Here is a 6,798-nt window from a genome sequence, read left to right as displayed (position 1 = left end):
CTCTTTAGTGTGTGATGAAGGTCCAGCAGGCACTATGTTCAGTGTTTTTCTCTCTTATATGAAGCAAGCTGGAGGCAGAAGATCTCACCCATGTGGAGTACACATGTGCAAATACGCAATATGAAACTGATGCAGGGACACTTAATTTTTTTATTTTTTTTTAAACAGTTTCCTCTTTCTGCTTCTGTCTTAAGGTTCTTTTGCTGTGAATAATCAGGAAGACAGCACATTTTTTACCCACAGACTTCAAATCAAATTCAGTATTTCTGACAGCAAACATCGGTGTATTTTCCAAAAGTTTCTCTTGGAGATGGATATTTACACAACACTTCTCATGATAAAATTCTGCTTTTCTTCAGCAACCTAAAAAAAATTGCTGAGATGCCATAGAAAAACCTTGAAAGAACGGGAACATCAGGTGCCCAACAAGACTAACACTTTGCTCTTCTGTATGCTCAGGTCTGAAATATGCTTCAGGGTAGATGAGATTTGTGTGGCATATAAGCACATCAGTGCAGTGGGCGTGCCACAAGGTGACAAAGCTGGGACATATGGCATAGGCGACTGACGTGGCAAAAGTAGTGTGGCTTGTCACGTGTCACTGAGTAGCTGGTTGTGAAAGACACTGTTTAAACAAACTGTTGTGTACATTTCCATGTCAGTACCTGTCTGTCCAGATCCTTAATTTTAAAATGCAGCTCTTAAGCATATTTGAATGAGTCATTTTTGGGCAGCATTGACAGTAACAGGAAAATCTAAACATTTTTTGCACTGTACATCCCCTGCACTCCACAGATTGCACAGCAGTTTTTTATATGGGTTGCACCCTATTTCTGCTGCGTCCACACCCTGTTTTCTCTATTTGCATCTGAGAGCATTTTTTTTTGTTGTTGGAAAGAGCTCTTCAACTCCTGCTGGATACATACTTTTCTCCCCTTGATGCAAAAAGCTCTTCTGTATAGTTTCTCTTTGAGCAAATAGTGACTACTTAGCATTGGCAATTTGATTATTTTAATTTTATACATCATTGCTTGAAATGGCAATGCAGCTTTTGAGTCCACACTTTCGGGAGATAAAGCCAGGACCCACAAAAACCCTTCACAGCCATGTCTGCTTATTTATGTTTGTCTGTAATAGGGTCATTGTACAACTTGGCATTCAATCATTTACAGAGTATTGGAAGAATGTTACAGACATCCTTGGGCAGGAATTGCCTGGTTCTGGAGCCTCTAGTTAGCATGTCCCACATTTCCAACAGCAGTTGGAACAGCCCACCTCGGAAAAAATAAGTTGATGAAATAATTGAGAATATCTCAGTATTCTCAGTTTAAGTTCCAAGTGTTCAAATAAGTCTGTGAAAGAGAAGAGGAGCAAGATGAAAGAGGAGACTTGTGGTGGCCATTCTGAGGAAAGGATACAAGGGACACTGAACCATTTGAAGAAGGAAAAGTGAACCCAGATGCAGGTGGGACACAAGGCCTGGAGTGAGGGAGAGCTTGGAGACAGTGAATACAGAGATGAGAAGGGAGTCACACAGTCATCCTGTGGGAAGAAAAAGGCAGGAATGCAGAAGTATCTGGGATGCGCAAGGATTTTGATCTTGAGATAACCATAAGGCATAGAGCCTGGTACTTCCATGCTTTGACTTTGGTAGAACAAAAGCCATGTATCTACCATCTCTTTTGATACCACAGAAAAAGATCAGCTCTCCCTTCCTTGGAAATGACCCTGATAATTCTCTCCTGGTCTTCCTCAATCAGCTCCCTGTAAGCCAGCAGCTGAAACAATCTCTTCCCTCCAACAATGAGCCACTCATTATTTTCAATTTTTAGTGTAAAGAGAAGCATGAAGTCTGCATATCATTCAGAGTGTGGAACATGAGCTTCAGCAGGTCCCTGCAGCTTCAGTGTGACTTGCAGTGAGAAATCACCTTTCACATACGAAGCAATTAAATAATCTTTCAAACAAGCAGCAGTTGCCAATGATTGAATGGAAAAAACTGTAATTACATGGTAGATGGTAACAGCTTTATTGTTACATTTCCCTCCATTTCAAGAACAGAAATATGAGTAAGAAACATTTTTCAATACTCATTATTTGGGCAGCTTGGCAAATGTATAAGCAACAAGGTGGTGACTATACAACACAAAAATGTGGACTTCTGACAGGAATTTCTTGCTCTTCAGAGGAAGCAGCCTAATGCTGCCACTAATTACCAGGACATGAGAAACAAGGGGTTGTTAATGGAACTTAAAATTGCCATGTAAATTGGAAGGTGGTACCTTCATAAAGGAGGTTTTAAACACTGCCTAGGAAGAATTGACTATGAGCTCCAGGATGACAGAAATAAAGTAAGAATTAATAACGCATGGTTAAAGATCAGGATTTCGGGATTTAAAAGCATTTCACATATCACCTAGGGTGATAATGAACTCTGCATCATGGGGAGGGAGGAAAGAAATACAATACAAATTTCAGGCCTGTTTAAAATAAACATAATGGCAAACTATTTCAGACAGGGCACTTCCAATTGACAGACAGATGGGAAAGCGATCAATGACACTTAGAAGAATTCATTTGGAATACTGGTCATCTATGTTCAAGAAAGAAGAATTGCCATGGGAACAAGTGCACAGAAAGACTTCAAGACTGGTCAAGAGAAACAAACAACAGCACCGAAGCCCAGATTCATGCTGCCCAACTTCAGGCACTTCACAAAGACACACAAAATAGGAGCATAGTCACCAGGGTCTCCTGTAGTCAGTGGAAGGAGATGGTCACCTCCAGTCATTCAGCCTACCTAAGTTCTGACTTGGCTTCTAAATTAGATGATTTATTTAAATACTCTAACTACAAAGGGAGCATATTGCTCCAGGGAATATGCATAGCACCCTGAAAAACAGAGGGTCAGAAAGAAAACAGCTGCCCACAGAAGTGTAAACATCACAGAAGAGGTCAAGGTGAGGTTTAGCAGCAAGACAAACTGATATGTGCTAGGCACAAATAAATTTTTCTGACAACTAGAAGGCTGATCTTTGGAAACAGCTTTCCATATGAAGATGGGGGGAATAAGACACTTGCCTAGAATTAAAATGCAGCTGAATGTGTTAATTTAAGAGGTTATATGATGGACATTCCTGCAAGAGCAAACATTTGGACTGGCAGATACAAAAAGTTCCTGTCTCATCTGTTTTGCTATGCTATTTTATTTGCACTTTTTGTTACTGAATACAAATAGGACTAACCCTTTATGTTGTCATAAAAGGGACTTCTTGTACAATTACATGTGTTTTGGAAAGGAATTATTGGAAGGTGTTGCTGCCTTGTCTTTCTCCATCTACATCAAGGGGAAGGACAAAAAAATCTGTTTCCAGAGACCAGAATTGTTCAATTCCAAAACAAAAAAGCACAGCTGAGCAACTGACCTACACAGCAAACAGAGCAAAATGCTCGCTGCCCAAGGCAAGGGAGGCCAGCTCTCCTAAGTGATGGGCAAATGCATGGCAAGGTGCTGTTCAGGAGGAACAGAAATGCTATCAGCATGCTCCCAGTTGTCACTGGCACAGGCAGCATGTGCAGTGGGGTGTACAACTGATGGCAAGTTTGGGTCTTTCCAGTTTATGGCTGTTGCAGCAATGGAAACTCATTGCCTCATTGAAGAGGTTGAATCGTGCAGTTAAAAGTGCCTCAGCAAATACAAACACGGAGTATCGATCGCAGCTGTGTACTGCCAACAGGGTGGGAGAGCACAGCCAAGGGCCTGGCAAACAGACAGAAGGGGACATGGGAATGTAAGCATAGAAGGATTTTGGCAGGAGCATTGGTAGAAATGAGACTGGAGCATTGTCTCCTGTTATTTAATCCTTCCTGATTTTCAAAGGAATGACTCTCTCTGCACATTGACAAAAACCAATGTGGCAGAAACAAAGAAATATCAGATTCTCCTACACTGATATTGGCTAACCAGTTGGGTCAACAGCATTCTAATGTAATAGTAATGTGTGCTAAAAGAAACAAGATGCATACTCCTGATTATTGTATTGCATGCTGCAGAATGGCTGTGTCACAGTCCCCTAATTCTATGCATATTAAATAATATGGTATATTAAATAATTTGGAAGGATGAAAGTAATTTTGAATCTTATGTTCAAACCTGAGCCTGTGTCTAAAATTACATACATATTTCATTTCAGAATAGCAGAAGGTGGCTGGTTTTCCTGGGTAATTCTTAGCATGAACTTAGCGGTTGATATTAGGAAACACAAAATTTTGCAAATGACAGAGAACCAAGTGAAGCAAGACACAAGCTGACAACACACAAGGCCTTAAGAGTCATGAAATATGTGACCTTACAACAGTTTTATAATAGCAATTATATTCATTATTCAAAGTCATTTGTTTGCTACAGCTTGCCCCACAAGAAACAATAAGCTGGAGACAAACAGAGTCATGTATGTTTTTTGTTTAAAAAAATGTGTTAATCCTTATTTCAACAAAACCTTATTAGCTATTGCAAAATGTTTGCAAGGGCTTTATGTTTGTCAGAGTCTTATCTTTCTTTTTCCATGGGGTCACAGTTGCTCTGTAATGCTGTTACTGTTAAGGATAATGTTTGTGGTCAGTTGCTATTGGCAGTGACAGTCAAAGTTCAGGCAACCAAACTTAGACATGAAATTAATAATGGCCAGGGAGCCTAAGTACACATTGTTTTGTCATGACTTACCAGGAAAAATTCTTACTGAGGTCCAAGAAAGCTTGGCATGAATAAATCTTATATGTGGAGTCAAGAACCTGCCTCAGAAAATGGAGGTAAATATCAGTATAACCTAGATAAAAAGATATCAGGATTATGAAGGCAGCTGAAACCCCCTGCCAGGAAAGAAAGGGTAGTGTGCCACTGAGGATGTGCTCAGCTGTATAAATACACAGTGTTTCATAAAGTCTACACATACTCTATTACAGAAGTTGTTAAATTAAAAAGGATTGTAAATTTAAGTGCAATATATGCCTCTAGCACCATACACATAGTATGAACAGTACCAAGCCTGTGGAGAGGATTTGTCTGTGACCACTAAGCACTTACCTGATTTGCAGAGTCATGCCTCTGTCTCAGCAGGCAGACATTCTAAATCCATCTGCTCATCATAAATAATCAAACTTCATTCCTGACTGCTTTCTTTTTCCCTTCAAAATGTCTTCTGTGTGTTCATACACAAAGGGCTGCTGAAAACAAGGGAAAAAAATATGAGCTGGTTTTGTGCCACCTTACTGTCACAGTATATGTCACAGCTGAGACAGGCACAGAACACAGTATTACCACACAACTGCAGAAGGCTTCAAGCATTAGCCCATACAGAGTAACACCACACAACTTCAGAAGGCGTCAAGCAGATGCCCTTCTTGTTCTTTAGCCCGGCCTTTTATAGCCCTCATGTTCATCCATTGCACCTGTGTGTCCTCTCTACCTTTTCGTGGTTGGTCAGTGCCCTTGGGCACTCCATGGCTTATTGCTGTCAGTGCTGCTCACCTGCTTTTCACAGCTGTACCCACTGGGGATGAGGCTCAGCCGCAGCCCCTCTCCCAGTTTCCACAAACTGTGTGCCTACATCTTACAGCTTTGGACTTCAGCCACCTATAGGCATCATGAGCTTCCCTCAGTGTCTGAAGTTAATCCATCAGTTAAGACCAAAAATCCCTCAGGAACTAATAATAGTAACTCTAGTAGTGAGCCTGCCATCACATTTATTTTACTCTGGACTTGGGGTTCTTGGATGTGCTTGGACCACAACTGATCAGGCTTCCAAAATATAAGCAAGAAGACATGAGGTAAGTAATGTAAATCTGAAAAGACCTCCAACACAGGTGGTGTGTATTTTTTGCTACAGTGTAATACTCCTGAAATATTATATCAGGAACTGTGTAGCCCTCCAATATGTGTTCCAGCATTCAAAGGGAAAAAAAGCTGCACCTCTCGGCTACTGCTGCCCACTAAAAATTCATGTCACTTGCAATCCCTGTCTCAGAAATAAGAGGAGTTCTGTGAGAGCTAATCAGACATACCTGGAACTACATGCATTCATCTGAGCACATTCCCAGTGAAGACCTGACATGAGCTTTCCCTTCTAAGTCTTATTTTTTCTCCCAAGACACAAGACTGAGTGCTCTACCTATGCAAAGGAAGTGAATGAGTTCCTTCTGTCTGCAGAGTCAAGTCAACCCCCAAGCAAACATTCCAATGTAGCAACTGTAGCCAGAATTGAGGGGGCTGTAATTTATCATAGGCAATTTATTTTCAGCAGTATGACTACATGTCAGTGCTGACAGCATTTGTAGCATTAAGTGTTCCAGAGAGACGACCACGGCAGTGCTTCAAGGCACACACTCTGAAGGCCTGTCAGTCCTGGTAGGCCACTAAAAACACAGGCATTTCACAACATTTGCTCAGGGAATGCCTTAGCATGCCTCCTTTTCCAGGTTTGGATGAGCTTGGGATGCTCTTCTGAGTTCAAAGCAAGTTATGTCTTAAGGCCCAGCAGAAAGGAAAAAGAAAATCCAAAGATTTTTTTATGCCAAGATAACAGAAGCATTGTGTCAAAAGAGGAGGAAAATACCCCCATATAAATCAAGGATCCATATGATTCCCTCAATTCTGAATTATTTACAACATTTAATAGTGTACAGAGAGTATGTCTGGCCATGCGTCCACCTGGTCATAAATGATAATGGTTTACATGTCTTTAAAATAAACCCTGGCACACAAATACTAAGCCACATAAACTGAGTCAGTCACATATGTAT

The sequence above is a fragment of the Onychostruthus taczanowskii genome, unplaced genomic scaffold, assembly GCF_017590055.1.
Source record: "Onychostruthus taczanowskii isolate IOZ18803 unplaced genomic scaffold, ASM1759005v1 scaffold68, whole genome shotgun sequence".
NCBI classification, from domain to species: Eukaryota; Metazoa; Chordata; class Aves; order Passeriformes; family Passeridae; genus Onychostruthus; species Onychostruthus taczanowskii.
The sequence above is the reverse complement of the archived record's forward strand: the minus strand, read 5'-3'. Positions refer to the sequence as shown.